Consider the following 19,518-nt stretch of genomic DNA (forward strand, 5'->3'; position numbering starts at 1 on the left):
AAACCGATAAGATATACTAAAAAGATTATTTTTTTACCCTTATTCTATATTACCCTTTCCTTTAGCCTAAGTCCCTAACTCTATTATTTCCTCTACCACGTTTCAGGAATGATCATATTTAAAGCTCAAGGGAATGAAGTTCAAATTAATCAAAAAAGAATTAGTCGTGATGATGTATTTTTTTTTGTACCGTTGGAGTTTTGGTGGCCTACATTTGATCCCTTACTTTAGTTTCGTTGCATGTGCTTGTTGACATAATTTTTATGTTATAAATGGTGTTCATCTTATTTGAGCTTCTTTTTGTCCATATTAGTTAGACATGTTTATAGCGATATACTTTCCATGGAATCCCACAAATTTTCTTACTGGTGTAATCGATAAGTCCCAAAAATCGGTAATTCAAAATCGAAAAAATCGAAACCTTATTGAAATGATAACGATAAGCATATGTAGAATCGATAATCGATAAGGGTCAAAATTGAATCAATAAATCGAATGCACACCCCTACTTGAGCCCGTGCTCATTCACTAGCTGCACAAGTCCATTCACTCCTCGTGGACATCAACTAAATGTGCAACAATATCTTCCAATTCAAAGTTATGTTGTATCCTTCTTCATATCAAGCAGCTCCTTTTCGTTATATCAAATCTCCCGCCGTTATGCTAGCCAATATTTCAAATTAAGCTCGTAGTCCTAGTCACTGTCCACCATGAATCCCAAATTACTCTAAAATTTTCTCAAAGAGTGTAGTCATCCTACCACAGAACCCATATGCTACTCTGCCCCAAAGGTGAATTGAAGAAAACCATAACACCGGTGAACTTAACATATTCAACAAGGACAATGACACCACGTCACATATGAAAATTCCACCATGCTCGAAAATACCAAGTCTTGTTACTCCATCAAACCAAACTTAAACATTCATAGCCCGATTGCCTCTCCTCCACCGAAAATAAAATTCTGAATCTCTAAATCTTGCATTGAGTAAACATCCTTCCAAGTCATTCACTGCTTCAACGCATAGACAAACATCCTACCATTACACCAATATTGTGTGATAGCAACACACGAATCGTCATAACAATTAATGAAAAATCTCAAAACCTTAGGTAATACTGATACTGAGCAGAAACGTCAGAACATCCTTCTACAAGGCGATGACAATAGCCCAATCAAATACGTAGGGAGGAACGTCCCACACCATATCTGTAGTACCATTACAATTTCTCAATTCTCGATCGATATAACAAGCACTTCATGTTGCATAAGATTGAGTAGGAAATAAACAAAGGCATAAGCTTCAAAGGAATCAAACTGCACGATGAGGAATCAAGAAGGGAAGTGGTCCTAACAGCCCTGTAGCCTCTCGAAGATAAGTACAAACGTCTCCGTACCGATCCCCAAGACTCTACTAGACTTGCTCATGACTCGTGAGACCTAAGTGAACCTAGTACTCTGATACCATGTTGTCACGACCCAAAATCCACTAAGGGTTGTGATAACACCAGACACCGCTGTCAGGCAAGACAACTATAAATACTTAATTAAATTCTCATTTAAATAATTGTGAAAACTATGATTTTCCTTCAATTTGGCTAGTAAAAGATAATCTTTACAAAATAAATAAAAGAATGTTTAGAAGTTAATACAGAATACCTCATAATCATCCCAGAACCTGGTGTCACAAGTGCATGAGCAGTTTCTAGGAAATAATGTAATACAACAACTGTCCGCAATACAAATTAGACAGAAAAGAAAATACAGCACAATACTTTGAAGGAGGCTCTGCTGGCTGCGGGTCATCTCGAGAGGTGCAGCCTACCTAAGTCTCCGTATCAACCATGTCGTTGCGCCCAACTAGGCCACTAGACATACATGTGTCTGTGCAACAAAAATGCACAACAAGTGTAGTATGAGTACAAAAGCAACGTGTACCTAGTAAGTATCCCGTCTAATCTCAAAGAAGTAGAGATGAGAGGTCGACTTTGACACTTACTAGTGGTCCAATAATAATATATTAATAATACAAATAATCATGGATTTATTAAAAACGGCAGTAAACTCAAGTAAGTCAAGAAACAAGTAAACATTCCCTTTTATATTTAGAAGTCTCCAAATTCATAATCCATTATTTATCAATTTATCTCAAACCAGGGAGGCAATATCAATTTGTAAATCTCAAGCAAGCATTACAAGAATGCGCAAATCATGCGAGGTCGTACGGCCCGATCTAATAAATATTTAAACCGTGCACTGCTAGAGGGTCGAATGGCGCGAACCATAAATGCATCTATTACCCCGCTCGCGAATTATACGTGCAACGCGGTCAAATATAAATAATAGAGTTACCCCGCTTGCGAATCATACGTGCGACGTAGGTACTCATAGATACACACATTCAAACAGTTTATTAAGAATTCATCAAGAAACATTATCCAAGAAAAAGTCAATTCTCTTTTAATGATTAAGAAAATGAGGTTTAACCCTTTTTAGAAATTCTTTTACTAATTTGATATGATTTAGGCAATTTCAGTTGTCAATAAGATTACAAATATTTCAGGTACAGCATGCTTTTGGATCCTAGACACCCGGACTTAAACATAATAGTAGCTACGCACGGACTCTCGTCACCTCGTGCGTACGTAGCCCCCACAAATAGGAGCACATAACCAATTATTTCACCTATGGGGAAACTTCCCTCTTACAAGGTTAGAAAGGAGATTTACCTTGCTCCGAAGTCCAATAACCGGCTTCCAAGCCCCTTCTGACGACTCAAACCGATGCCCCAATACTCAAAAACTAGTCAAATAACGGGCGAACCAATGAAAATACACCCTAATAATCATAACAATTCAATTTATATAAAATCCCAACTCCGCTCGAAAAGTTGACAAAATCTCCCTCGGGCCCACGTGCCCGGATTACGAAATTTTTTGAAGATAAAGTTTACCCACAACCTCACAAACTCAAATATATAATTGGCTCTCAATTTGATGTCCAAAATCGTGGTCAAAATCTAAGAATATAAATTTCTAGGTTTTCTTTGTCACGCCCCAAAATCCAAGGAGCGTGACCGGCGCTCCGAGTAAACCCGACTGAGCAAGCCTGTTAGATTTCATTCTACCCAAACTAATTCATGAATAAATAGGAGATGGACTTCATTAATCTTACTTAGTAAGTATTTCATTAACAACTTCCATTTCATTTCCATTAGCAGCTTAAATCATAATTATCAAAATATTACAAGTTTTATAAGTCTTTGCCAACACCAATATTTCTACTTTAATTCCAATACCCGACACTACCCACAACCTGTCTACGGAGCCTCTAAACACAACTAAAGAGTAATGTAATATGGAAATGCCGGTAACAAGGCTCCGGCTATACCTCAAATACAAAGTACATGATGAATAGATGAAACAGGACCCCGAAACGAAGTAGGGCTCACCAAGTCAGCTGAAAGGATGATGCGGCACTAGCTGCGACCAACACTGCCTGCTATAGAAACACCTACATCCATTAAAGACGTAGCACCCCGGCAAAAGGGACGTTAGTGACATCGAATAGCACTAGTATGTATAACTAAACACCATCTAGTTAGAAAGAACTATCATACAAGAACAAAGAAATCATAAACACCTTCTCATTAGAAAGAACTATCGAACAAGAACAAAGAAATCATAAAAGTATAACTCAAGCTTTAAACGATCACCACATTATCAAATAAAAGAATCATACAACTTCCACATCATTTTTCCATAGCTTTTTAGTTTGGGGCATTCCATACTATTCATCATATGTTTCCAATACCACCGCTATCTTGAGCGGAGTCCGATCTCGACCCGATCGGCTAGGTCGCCTCATTTGAGACATATGCTTCAATCACAATCTCATTTTCCTTCTTTTTCGGAATTCATTCGCAATACCACCGCTATCTTGAGCGGAGTCCGATCTCGGCCCGATCGGCTAGGCCACCTTACCAAGGCGTTGTTCCCTTCTCATTAATCAATTCATTTCACATATATCATTTCATAGGCACTTGGGGACACAACTATCACATCATACTTGGCACTAGGCCACATTTCATAACTCAATCTCTTCTTTCCCACATTTCACATTATTTCCACATATTTCACATCAATATCAATTTCAACAACAAGCCATTCAATTCAAGATGTCAAGTATACATGAGAGGAATCATGAACCATGGGCATATACAATATTTCAGAAATCATACACCTCAAGTTTATTAACAATGGAACTTTAAACACAACGGATTCTTCCAAAAAGGAGGGGATACACCAAACCACAATAAAAACACACATCAAAGGCATAAGCAAGAAATTACACCAATTGTTCTTGAATTACTCTTTTCCAATCATGACAATATACAATTTCAACATCGAAGTATGTAACAACTCGGATCACATTGGATGTACTCATAAGGCAAGACATTATCTCGAACAACCACTTATGGCATAAATTGTGTATAAAGCCTTTAGGGCACTTTATTATTGAAGTCATTTATGGAAAGCAAAGTCGAGGCTCATTTCATAATCTGTATAATATTTTCTCATGTCATAGGCATCACCAGGTACAATTATAATTCAAGTTCTCGGCACATTGGCCACACTCTATTTCCCAAAATTCATTTGATTACTTCAAACATCTCTATACATAGAGGGTTTCACATAGTTTGACATAATATATGCAGCTCCGATCTCAATTTAAGGTCTTAGCCTTTCAATACATGATTCATATTCCTTGCACCCTTTTTAATTTATCAAGAATAGCGCATTGATCATATTGGAATGCATCTTTTGCAAATATAGGGTCACAACACCAATTCATGTAAAGTATAAATCAAAGAAAGAATCCAAAGTTCAGTTTTACCACATTTACACAAGCATCAATAGAGCTCAATTTCTAAAAAACGAGGTTTTAGCCATACATACCTTGTTTAAGCTTTTCTTAAGTTACTAAAACGTTCCGGAAATTCTAGCAATCCCAATATACTTTGAGGCATAACAAAATTAAACACAAATTAGGAAGGTATTCATGGTTTCAGCTCATTTGAGCATTTTATCAAATACTAGTTGTGCATCTTGATTTCAAATCTCTTTTATAAGGTTTCCTTCATTTCCCAATCCAATCTTTACTTATTTATGTTCAACAATCTTTCCACAAACCTAATTTGTACATGCATGTATACATAATAGTATTACACCCAAGAATCATACCTCAATATCCCATCTTATACCCCAAACTCGAAATTAAAGTCTAATGTATAGAATCTTACCTATTAGATAAAGAACTTGTGATTGGGTTCTTTGATTCTTGAAAAATTGATGCAAGATTGGATGATTGAATGTTGGGTTCCTCTTTCTCTCTCTAAAATGCTCTCAACTCTCTCTAAAATCAGTAGAAAAATGACCCCAAATGAAGCCCCAAAGACTATATATTAAATGGGGTCGGGTTATAAAAATAGGAAGATTTACCCTCCGAATGCAGGTCTGCGGTCGCATAATGGACCGCAGAATGGGTATGCTGGCCGCAAACGCGTCGCAAAACTCGGTGCCCAAAACTGGGCTACACTGATCTAGTTTGCGACCAGATTTGCGATCACATATCGAGTATGCGGACCGCATAACGGTTTTTGCGATCGCATATCTGACACATGATCGCATTTTTCCAGCCTTCGGTAATTTGATCATAATTTTGTGTAGGAATATCCAAATGACAAACAGTTTGAAGTGTTGAAAACTAGACCTGAAGAAATTTTATATGATAGGTTGTTCACCATATAAAACCTTATACATATCTAGATATGATCATTCAAAGTAGGGACTTGTGCGAACTCATTTGGAATCTTAGCCTATTATGAAATTTTCCAATTTGACTTAGACTTAGGCCCTTCTTTGGACCCCAAATTACTTACCATAAGACTTGTACACGTATTTACCAAATCCAATTGATATACATCATATTAATAGCACTCAAAATATTATAATTAGCCTACTTGGCACCACGAAATCCTAAATTACTTAGCAAAATTTTTTGGGTCATTACATTCTTCAAAGTCCCAAAATTTCTACTAATTGTCACAACCCCAAATCGGACCTGGTCGTGATGGCACCTCTCGTGAAGAAAGGCCAGCCGACACAATCCCCAAGTTAATTTCAAAAGTTTTAATAAGTTAATTTAAGCCTTTTTAGTTAATCGGGTATTGCATAATGTAAGTTTAAAAGAACAATGCAGAAATAGATACAACCCGACATCATAGTGTCACAAGTCACGAACATCTACTAAGGTCTAAAATATAACAGAATTTCTATAAATGTACTAAATACATTCTAATGACATCAAAGGGAGAAAAACAGTGCTGCAAACGTCAGGCAACTACCTTGCTAAACTCCAAAGACTCTGCCTCTGATCAACCAATACCCATTACCGGGTGCAGAAATACCTGAATCTGCACACAAAATGCAGGGAGTAAAGTGAGTACTCCAACTCAGTGAGTAATAATCATAACTAAAGACTGAGTGATAGGAAATCACGAAAAGTAATCAACATGCTGTATAGAGTAGTACAAAACCAGTAAGAAAGCAATGAAGCTGTGAAATCTCTTAAAGTATCTTAGCTCAATTTTAAACTTCTTTAAAATGACTTTTTAACAGTTAAACAATTGAATGCAAAGCAATTAGAACAGATAAGCACAGAAAATCCGCCCCTCGGGCACAAATACACAATTAAACAGGTAAATGACATACAAATAAGACAGATAAGCACATAAAGGATTGCCCCTCGGGCACAATATCAACAATACCAGCCCCTCAGGCTATATCTCACATCACAATGGGTACCCACGCTCACTGGGGGTGTGCAAACTCCTGGAGGGGCTCCTTACGGCCCAAGCGCAATATCAAGCCATCTCGTGGCATCATCACTAGGCTCTCAGCCTCATATCAACAAGCCACCTCGTGGCGTACAAACTCAGGCCCTCAGCCTTATAATCATAATCAGTGTATCACCACTACGGCGTGCAGTCTGACCCAAAAGTATCCTCATAGCACAGGCCCTCAGCCTTACTCAGTCAAAATCACATAAGCCACTCGGGCAACAGTAAAACGTGATGCTCAGCCCAAAATATTAGTTGAAATATCATTTGATATATTAAAATAGAGTAAACATGGCTGAGTTATGAAAACAGTAAACTATAGTATGACTGAGTTCAAGTATAAAATCAAGATAGTGAGGAAATATCAATAAAAATCCCCTAAGGGTTCAAATAGTTGACACGGCGCCCAAATATGGCATTCAGCCCAAAACATGATGATAACAAATAGATTTCAGTCAAATACGCGGTAAAATAGTCATTCGGGACGGACTAAGTCACAATCCCCAACAGTGCCCGACCCCACACTCGTCATCAAGCGTGTGTGTCACCTCAATATAGCACAACGATGTGTAATCCAGGGTTCCATACCCTCAGGACATCATTTACAATCATTATTCACCTCGATCCGGTTCAAACTCTAGCCCGTGATGCCTTTGCCCTCACGAATCGACCTTCGGAAGCTCCAAATCTAGCCACAATCAGTACATAGTTATTAAAATATGCTAAGGGAACAAATCCCACTCGAAAATATCCAATTTACATAAAAAAATCCCAAAATTGCTCAAACCCGGCCCCGGGCCCACGTCTCGGAATCTGATAAAATTAACATTAATGGAATCCTCTTCCTCTCACGAGTTTATACATACCAAGAATACAAAAATCCAATCACAAATGACCCCTCAAATCCCTAGATTAAGGTCTCCAATTTCCAAGCCCAAAATCCCCAATTTTTGCTACTAATTTTCCATAGATTTCACGCTTAAAATGTTAAAATTCATCATAGAAATAAGTTTAGGGTCCAAAAATCTTACCTCCACGAAATCATCTTGAATTCCCTCTTCAATTAGCTCTTCCAAGCTTTCTCCCGAATGAAATATGGTGAAAACCTTCTCAAAATCGCGAAGGGTGAAATATATACATTCTGACCCAGGGATTTTCGCATCTGCGGCCATATTCTCGCTTCTGCGATCAAGATCACCGCATTTGCAGTCCTCACTTGAGTCCCCATTTTCCGCATCTACGATGAAATATACCGCACCTGCGCCTTCACAGATGCGGTCCCACAACCGCTTTTGCGGTTCCTTCAAACTTCACCAGTGTCACGACCCAAAATCCCAACCCGGTTATGATGGCGCCTCTCATAGGGACAAGTCCAGCCAACAACAAAACAATACATCTATTTATAATTACTTAGCAGGAATAAGTCTAACTCGCAGATAATATAATCACAAGTGCGAAGTAAACATGATAGAATAATGGAAACCATCCCGACTCAACCCGAAATCGGGGTGTCACAAGCCACGAGCATCTAAAGATCTAAATACTAATACAAGATCAGCAATATACAGAATGGAATTTAGAATCAATGAAGAAATACGGTGCCGTGAACGCTGACGGTCACCTTGCTCAGCTACAATAGTATACCTTCAGTCCGCTAATAACCCGCTACCGGGTGAACAATACCTGCAACTGCACGCGAGGTGCAGGGAGTAAAGTGAGTACTTCCAACTCAGTGGTAATAAGAGTAAATAATAACTGAGCGATAAGAAATCACGTAAGAACACTTCATCATTCTATCTAAGACGGTACAACCCTTTTTGAAAACAGTAATTCCATGAAAATCTTTTATAAAATATCTGACTCAGTTTTAAACCTCTTTTGAAAATAATCTTTTTAACAGTTGCAAAATAATTCCAGCCATCGGTGTCACTATGCACAGAAACCCGCCCCTCGGGCAATATCTTCGTTCCTGGTCAGCCACTCGGGCCCCAACACTCAAGGATCAGATAGCACCAGCAAAAGCAGATAAATATCTCCAGAAATATCACAACGACAAATAATGAACAAATGCATGAATGCAATGCAATGCATATGATGGTACATTCCAGTACCCACTGCGGCGTGCAGCCCGAGCCATCCATATTTATTTATCATCGACGACGCTCACTGGGGGTGTGTACAGACTCCGGAGGGGCTCCTACAGCCCAAGCGCAATATCTTGGTCAGTCATTGTTACCTGACCGGTCAGCCATTGTTACCTGACCAATTTATATCATACAGTGCCATTGTTACCACTGTTCAAGTATATCATCCAGTGTCATTGTTACCACTATTTCAAGTATATCACACAGTGTCATTGTTACCACTGTTTCAAGTATATCACATAGTGTCATTGTTACCACTGTTTCAAGTATATCACACAGTGCCATTGTTACCACTGTTTCAATTCACTTTATAATCAGTCCAGAAAATAATATAATAAGCCCCTTGGTCATTTACAAAACAGAAGTTCCCAGCCTGGAATACATTTAAAAATATCATTTAAGTTTTCAACACTTAGAATTATGGCTGAGTTTGCAAAACAACATTTAAAACCTTGGACTGAAATTAAATGATATGCAAATCATGCTAAGCAGTAATATCAATCCTCGAAAATTTTTACAAATCGGCACAAGGCCCCAAACATGGCATCAAGCCCAGTAATATCAATGAAGTATGTGTATCAATCACCAGTATAGTATAAACATCACACGGGATGGACCAAGTCACAATCCCCAATAGTATCCGACCCCGCACTCGCCATGGAGTGCGTGTCACGCCTCAATATAGCATTACGATGTGAAAGTCCGGGATTTCAAACCCTCAGAACAACATTTACATCTATTACTCACCTCTAACCGGTCGTAGACTAGTCCGCAATGCCCTTTCCTCTTGAATCGACCTCTTCACGCGTCGAATCTAGTCAAAACCACAACAAATACGTTACGATAGGCTAAGGGAATATAACCCAATCGAAAAGACTCGAAAAATGTCGAAAATCCCGAAATTAGCAAAACCCGAGCCCCGGGCCCACGTCTCAAAATTCAGAAATTTTTACATCAATACGACCCTTATCTCGCCACGAGTCTATACATACCAAATTCACAAAAATCGGAGTTCATTTGACCCCTCAAATCACCATTTAATTCTCTTAAGTTTCAAGCCCTAAACCACCATTTTGTCCATAATTTACTTGAGTTTTCAGCTCTAATCCATGTATTTAACTTGAAAATAAGTAGAAACAACTCACCTTTGATGCTTGATGAAATCCCCCTTGAAATTCTCTCCAAAATAATCCAAGCCAAATGAAAGAAATGAAAGAAATAAGCCAAATCCGTGTTTAAAAGAATCTGCCCGTGCTTCGTCGAGTTGTACCTTGCACTTGTGCTATACAAGTTGTACATCCTATTAAAAATTTTCCTTGTCGGACACCTTCTGTTTAAACACCCATAACGTCTTGTATAAGTATCCAAATGACAAACGGTTTGAAGATTTAGAAACTATACTCGAAGATCTTTAATTTGATAGGTTGTACACCATATAACTCTTTATATATCCCGAGATATGAGCTTCTAAAGTAGGCTCCCCGAATCAGAAAATTGCAGCAGAAATTTCTGCAGCTTTTTCTTTTCTTTTTGGTTCGAATTTCATTCTGTTAACCTTCCGAAATCCACCCGAGGCCCTCGGGACCTTAACCAATTATATCAACATGTCCCACAATATCATTTAAACTTTTCCCAACCTTCGAAACACCCAAAATAACGTCAAAACATCAAATCATCATCGAATTCAAGCCTAAGTTTCCAAAAACTTCCGAAAATACACTTTCGATCAAAAACCCGACCAAACGATGTCCGAATGACCTGAAATTTTGCACACACATCACAAATGACATAACAAAGCTACAGCTATTCTCGGAATTCCATTCCGACTCCCGGATCAAAATCTCACCTATCAACCGGAATTCGCCAAAATACTAACTTCGCCAATTCAAGCTTAATTCTACACCGGTCATCACAAAAATATTCCGGACACACTCCTAAGTCCCAAATCACCTAATGAAGCTATCCGAACCATAAAATTCACATTTCGAGCCCTCTAACACATAAGTCAATATCCGGTTGACTTTTCCAACTTAAGCTTCCTTAAAAGAGACTAAGTGTCTCAAACCTTACCAAAACTAGTCCGAATGACTTCAAATTTTGCACACAAGTCATATGCGACATTACGGACTTGCACCAACTTTCGGAAGCACATTCCGACACCTATATCAAAATTTCCACTTCCGGTCGAATTTTCTCAAAAACCTTCAAATTTCTATATTTAGCCAAATGACTTCAAAATGACCTCCGGACATCCGAATTCACTTCCGATCGCGCTCCCAACTCCAGAATCACCATACGGAGCTATTCCCAGACTCGGAATCCCAAACACACATCTATAACTCTGAAATGCCTTCCAACCCAAATTTATGAAATTCTTCTAAAATACTAACTTCCACAATATACGCCGAAATGCTCACGGGTTATCCAAAACCAAATCCGGACACACGCCCAAGTCCGAAATCATCATACGAACATGCTGGAACTTTCAGATCTCAATTCCGAGGTCGTTTACTCAAAATTCTAATCCTAGTTCATTTCTTCAATTTTAAGCTTTCAAAATAAGAATTTCCATTTAGATTTGACTCCAAACTTCCTGAATTTTAATTCTGACCATACACACAAGTCAATATACCTGAGATGAAGCCGCTCATGGCCTCAAACTGCTGAATGACGCGTCGGAGCTCAAAATGACCGGTCGGGTCGTTACAACCAGCTTCCGCTTCTGCGACCACCCTTCTGCATATGCGCATCGCACCTGCGGTCCCCAATCCGCAGGTGTGGAAATACCAGAAGCAGCAAAAGATCTGCAGCTCACCAAAAACTCCAACTCTCCGTCAACCATCCGGAATCAACCCGAGGCCCCCGGGACCTCAACCAAAAGCACAAACATAACCCATAACCTTATTCAAACTTGTACCAATCTTCAAATCACCTCAAACAACATCAAATAAACCAAAACATATCGGATTCAAGCCTAAGTTTCCAAAATCTTCCGAATTCCGCTTTTGATAAAAAAACCCAACCAAACCACGTCCGAGTGACCTGAAATTATACACACACCTCCCAAATGACACAACGAAACTACTGCAACTTCCGTAATTCCATTCCGATCTCTATATCAAAATCTCACCCACCAACCGAAAAACGCCGAAATCTCAATTTTGCCAATTCAAGCCTAAACCTTTCCACGGAATTCCAAGATGCATTCCGATCTCACTCCTAAGTCCCAAATATCCTAACGGATCTAACCAAATCATAAAAATTCCGATCCAAGATCATATACTAACAAGTCAAATCTTGGTCAAACCTTTCAAATTTCAAGCTTCAAACTAAAAACTGTTCTTCCAAATTCATTCCGATTACCCTGAAAACCAAAACAAACAACTTACATGAGTCATAATACATCACACGGGGCAAGCCATGCCCGAGAACTGGGCAAAGTACAAAAGCTCAAAACATCCGGTCGGGTCGTTACATCCTCCCCCACTTAAACATACGTTCGTCCTTGAACGTGCCCATGGTTGTTCCAAAAGCCAACCAATCGCTGAATAACCTTACCATGCATATACCCGGGGGTGATCCCACGTCACCCTATCTCGTATAGGTCCGAATACACAATGTAACTGAAATTTCACAATCCAACATAGCCTATAAACCTTAGAATCACATTTCCACTTCCGAAATCATCCACCAGATCAGAATCTTACATCTATACTCTGAATAAGCCCGAACAGGCTGTAATAACCCATACCTGCAACCTCAGGTGAAATCACATGATATACCACATAACTCAAACACTTTTAGTGATAACTTCTAATCACGGCAGCTGCACACAACACCCGAATACCGATAAAAAACCTCTTATCAACTAAAGTCTCATTCCAACACTTTCATATACTACCAATGATAAATGAAACACGTAGTAAGCCATAGCCATTTCTCAAATCAACCATTCGCAAAGCCACCTCTCCTTTGGCAAAGACCATAGCAACTTTCTGAGCCGAACCTCGATATTATCCTTTCAACATGCTGAAATCGAATATGTTTGTATTCATTAAAGACCCCAACGATCTTATCTAATCCAACATCATCACTCTAGTGACATGACACGTCAATACAGGCTAAAGCTACAACTTGTGCAATCCGCGCACCAATAAACGACGATCCGAACATACTTAAATCATGAAAATGATTCAAACGAAAGAGCTGTACCGCAAGCTCACCAGTACCACCACAGACAATGCTGAGAACCCGTGGCACATCATAGAAATAGAACACACGAATCTAACCCGCAGGATCACACCTCCACATAGCTTCGCTCTAATACACGACCTCATCCAAACACTAGTCCACATGAAACACCTCAAGTCACCATGCTAAAAAATCGACAACTATGTGCAATATGATGTCTGAAACCAAAGCAATCATCATAACCACTGCGAAGCAATTGACATAACATTACACATACCCGAAGGGACACAACCGATACGCCATCCACCGAGCAATACCAGTACTCTTTCTCCCTCGACTTCCACTATGAAACCCCAATGGAACCGCACCATCTGTGCCCATAACCAACAATCATAACGTCTCCCAACACAGAAAAGTAATTTATAGATCACCTTGGAACACTAATAGCTCAATAACAACCAAATCAACACATCCCTCACCAATAGCAACTCGAAGTCAACAAAGCCATCTCGATGCAGAACACACATCCATATAGGTCTACCAATGAACCCCTTATCAAGGAGTTTCGGAAGCTACTCCTTCAACTCCTCTCACTCTGCCGGTGCCATACAATATGGTTCCCAACACCAAATCAATACCGAAATCAACAACCCTGTTCGGCGACATGCCCGGCAGCAGGAAACACATCTGGAAAAGTTCCCCATCTCTAGAACTAAATCAATGGTAGGAGTCTCTGCACTAACATCCATCACGAAGGCCAAATAAGAAAGACAACACTTCCCAGCCATCCGCTGGGTATTCGAAAATGACACCACCCTACTGGGAACATAATCCGTCGAACCTCGCCACTCAATCCGTGGCATTCCCGACAAAGCCAACATTGCTGCCTTAGTGTAATAGTCCAGAATAACATGACACGAAGACAACCATTCTGTACCCAATATTACATCAAAATCTACATACTAAGCAGCAAAAGATCCATTCGGGTCTCCAACCCCGATAGTCCCTAAACAGTGCCGATACACGCGACCCACAACCACATCATAACCTGTATATAAGAACTCCCAGTATCCAACTCCATATAGCACACGAATCACCATACCTGATACCAATTTCGCCATCCGAATATATAACGCACCTCTAATACACAATCATTCCCTGAGAGGTACTCTTATAATCCTTCTATGCCACCAAGCAAACTCGAATATCGGCAGTCGATCCGACAGAAGAGTGCTGCAATACTAAGGAAGTATCATCAACTTAATCACATTGCCTTTTTCTGGAACATATACCCTCGTCAAATCGCCCCAATTAGCAATACCATTTCCTTAATCATCTAAAGATCATTTCCCTAATCATCTGAAGCTCATTTTCCTAATTATCTGAAGCTCATTTCCTTAATTATCTGAAGTCGCCCGCTGCCTAAGGATTTTTATGACCTTCCCTTCAGAACTGAAGCAAAACCTTACATATGCAAATCTCAAGCCTATATCACATACCGCATAAACCATACCATCCTAGGATAAACATGAGAACTTCATATCCCCCTCTGAGCCATAAGCAACTATGTACTCAACTAGCCAAAAACTTTCCATTGATCCCATCTAGAAGAAAATCACTATACCTCCCATGCTCCTCATGCCAACAGAAAATATACCTCTCTAACCATGGTAGAAATCATCAAGAACTCTCTGACTCCCTTTTGCACAACACCAAATCCGTAAGGACTGAATCCCTCTAACTCAACCAAACTACGCAGGCCGCTAAAACCTAAGAGCATTGCTGCGAAACACCTACAGAAACTCATTACATCGTAAGCACCTAAGGAAATAATCATACCCTTACCATACTGATCCGGCCTACTACCAAGCTATACCATCTATCCAAGTTCCTTCTAATTTATCTTCAACTAGATGCTTCTTCTTGCTATAACACCACCATTCTTCAATCTAGACTCACCACATGAGTCCCAAGCATAAAGACACCCCGTCTAAGGCTCATAAACTGCTGAGTACTCTCTTAAATTTTCCCAAAAGCACTACGCTCAAAATGCCTACTCCGAAGAGACTGCCTGTGAATCCAAAGCCATTACCTTCACCTTCCTAATATCGATATATATAGAATCCTATAATTGATATAGAAATTCCACGAACCTTGACACCCTCCAAGGCAAACCTTAGTTTCTAACCAATTATACAATTTGAAAATCTCCAATTATTACATGTAAAATCTTGAACCCATTAGAACCATTCTCGAGAGTCATCTACTCTACTCAAACCGCAATTAAACTAATCAAATAAACTGAACAACCTGTGCCTCATTAGCGCTCCGACACCGCAGAATATAACCTTACCTTAATGCAACCAAGCAACTCCCTGTTCTAATCACCCTTTACCCATAACAACTCAAGAAATTCCGTGATTCTCATAAACACCTACGAAGCATAACATAACCTTTTCCTTTACTCGAGCCATCCTTGGTCTCAAATCATTGTAAGCCATAACTGATTCACCTGAACGCCTCAAACTGGGACCAACATAGCACATAACTGTGCAATCAACTAATCAATAGCAGACTCCCCCACTTGGCTCGAAGCCATAGATCAAAACACACTCAATAACTCATAACACATATACTCTATTGCTGCCATAATACCATAGTGAGATTAAACTTGATCCTTCATAAGCTCATGAAACACAGACCATCTGGTACTTTAACTCTTATGCAAATCTCGCATTCACTCTCGTAACAGTTAAACCCACTCTCTTAAGCGACCCAAATTTAAATTGCAACACATATATTTCACTTGTAAATGAGATCTTCTAATGGACAACATAAGGATCACACAACCTCAGAACACTCTGCAGGAGATAACCCACATGCGTTGCCTCAAACTGCATTTCTGTATACCTTCCACCATCATAAACATTACGCAACCACTTAATCTTCCCGAGTCTGAACTCGTACCGCAACATGAAATTAACTTCACTCCCACTAGGACACATGAAAAGATTCTTCACACACCCACAACTCAGGGCTATTCCTCACATCAAGATGGAAATCAAGCACCTAATAGTCCTTGCTACCCCAAAGCAGACCCTTCTCGTCTCATTCGATTTATATGAACACATCCTGCAGTCATATCACCCTCATCACATAGCTATCCGGTCATTACTTCCCTTAATAGGGACAACAACACATATAGATCTAGAATCACGCGCTCACGCAATCAACAGCTCAGGGCTCAAGCTATGGCAAAATCCGGCCTCGAGTCCTCCAGACTGGCACAACATCAACGCACATAAAATCACACCTCACCCCTCGACTAGGGAATAACAAGCCATCGATGCACATCTGATACTGAGTGCCCATGCATGCATACAAATGCGTGGAAGGAATTCAAAGAGTTACATTTCAAGCTAAATCAAGGACGTACGATAAGAATTCAAGAATGTGAAGTTTTTTCCCTAAAGGTTCTGCAGCCTCCCAAGGATAAGTACAGATGTCTCCGTACCGATCCACGAGACTTTACTAAAATTGCTCATGACTCGTGAGACCTATGTAACCTAGGCTCTGATACCAACTAGTCACGACCCCAAATCGGACCCGGTCGTGATGGCGCCTCTCGTGAAGACAAGGACAACCGACACAATCCCCAAGTTCATTTCAAAAGTTTTAATAAGTCAATTTAAGCCTTTTTAGTTAATTAGGTATTGCATAATGTAAGTTTAAAAGAACAGTGCGGAAATAGATACAACCCGACATCGGGGTATCACAAGTAACGCGCATCTACTATGGTCTAAAATACAATAGAATTTTTGTAAATGTACTCAATACAATCTAATGACATCAAAGGGAGAAAAATAGTGCTGTGGACGTCGGGCAGCTACCTTGCTAAACTCCAAAGACTCTACCTCTGATCAACCAATACCCATTACCGGGTGTAGAAATACCTAAATCTGCACACAAAGTGCAGGGAGTAAAGTGAGTACTCCAACTCAGTGAGTAATAATAATAACTAAAGACTGAGTGATAGGAAATCACGAAAAGTACATCAACATGCTGTATAGAGTAGTACAAAACTAGTAAGAAAATAATGAAGCTGTGAAATCTCTTAAAGCATCTTAGCTCAGTTTTAAACTTCTTTAAAATGACTTTTTAACAGTTAAGCAATTGAATGCAAAGCAATTAGAACAGATAGGCACAGAAAATCCGCCCCTCGGTCACAAATACACAATTAAACAGGTAAATGATAGACAAATAAGACAGATAAGCACATAAAGGATTGCCCCTCGGGCACAATGTCAACAATACCATCCCCTCGGGCTATATCTCACATCACAATGGGTACCCGCGCTCACTGGGGGTACGCAGACTCCTGGAGGGGCCCCTTACAGCCCAAGCGCAATATCAAGCCATCTCGTGGCATCATCACTAGGCTCTCGGCCTCATATCAACAAGCCACCTCGTGGCGTACAAACTCAAGCCCTCGGCCTCATAATCATAATTAGTGTATCACCGCTGCGGCGTGCAGCCCGACCCAAAAGTATCCTCACAGCACAGGCCCTCGGCCTTACTCAGTCAAAATCACATAAGCCACTCGGGCAATAGTAAAACGTGATGCTCAGCTCAAAATATTATTTGAAATATCATTTGATATATTAAAACAGAGTAAACACAGCTGAGTTATGAAAACAGTGAAATATAGCATGACTGAGTTCAAGTATAAAATCAAGACAGTGAGGAAATATCAATAAAAATCCCCTAAGAGTTCAAATAGTTGGCACGAAGCCCAAATATGGCATTCAGCCCAAAACATGATAATAGTAAATAGATTTCAGTTAAATACATGGTAAAATAGTCATTCGGGTCGAACTAAGTCACAATTCCCAACAGTACCCGACCCCACGCTCGTCATCAAGTGTGTGTGTCACCTCAATATAGCACAACGATGTGCAATCCGAGGTTTGATACCCTTAGGACATCATTTACAATCATTACTCACCTCGATCCGGTCCAAACTCTAGCCCGCGATGCCTTTGCCCTCATGAATCAACCTCCGGATGCTCCAAATCTAACCACAATTAGTACATAATCATTAAAATATGCTAAGAGAACAAAGACCACTAGAAAATATCCAATTTACATAAAACATCCCGAAATTGCTCAAATCTGGACCCTAGGCCCACGTCTCGAAATCCGATAAAATTAACATTAACGGAATCCTCTTCCTCTCACGAGTTCATATATATCAAGAATACAAAAATCCGATCACAAATGACCACTCAAATCCCTAGATTAAGGTCTCCAATTTCCAAGCCCTAAACCCCCAATTTTTGCTCCTGATTTTCCATAGATTTCACGCTTAAAATGTTAAAATTCATCATAGAAACAAGTTTAGGGTCCAAAAATCTTACCTCCATGAAATCCTCTTGAATTCCCTCTTCAATTAGCTCTTTCAAGCTTTTTCCCGAATGGAATATGGTGAAAACCCTCTCAAAATCGCGAAGGATGCAATATATACATTCTGACCCAGGCATTTTCACATCTGCGGCCATATTCTCGCTTCTGCGGTCAAGATCACCGCATCTGCGGTCCTCACTTAAGTCCCTATTTTCCGCATTTGCGATGAAATATACCGCACCTGCACCTTCGCATATGCGGTCCCACAACCGCTTCTGCGGTTTCTTCCAACATCACCAGCTTCCGCTTCTGCGACCACCCTTCCGCATATGCGGCATCGCACCTGCGGTCCTCAATCCGCCGATGCGGAAATACCAGAAGCAGCAAAAGATCTGCAGCTCACCAAAAACTCCAACTCTCCGTTAACCATCCAAAATCACCCTGAGCCCCCCGGGATCTCAACCAAAAGCACAAACACAACCCATAACCTTATTCAAACTTGTACCAATCTTCAAAATACATCAAACAACATCAAATCAGCCAAAACACATCGGATTCAAGCCTAAGTTTCCAAAATTTTCCGAATTTCGCTTTTGATAAAAAACCCAACCAAACCACGTTCGGGTGACCTGAAATTTTGGACACACCTCCCAAATGACACAACGGAACTACTGCAACTTCTGGAATTCTATTCCGATATCTATATTCTCACCTACCAACCAGAAAATGCCGAAATCTCAATTCCACCAATTCAAGCCTAAATCTTTCCACGGACTTCCAAGATGCATTTTGATCACGCTCCTAAGTCCCAAATCTCCTAACGGATCTAACCAAATCATAAAAATTCTGATCCGAGATCATATACTAACAAGTCAAAT

The sequence above is a fragment of the Nicotiana tabacum genome, chromosome 20, assembly GCF_000715075.1.
Source record: "Nicotiana tabacum cultivar K326 chromosome 20, ASM71507v2, whole genome shotgun sequence".
Lineage (NCBI taxonomy): Eukaryota > Viridiplantae > Streptophyta > Magnoliopsida > Solanales > Solanaceae > Nicotiana > Nicotiana tabacum.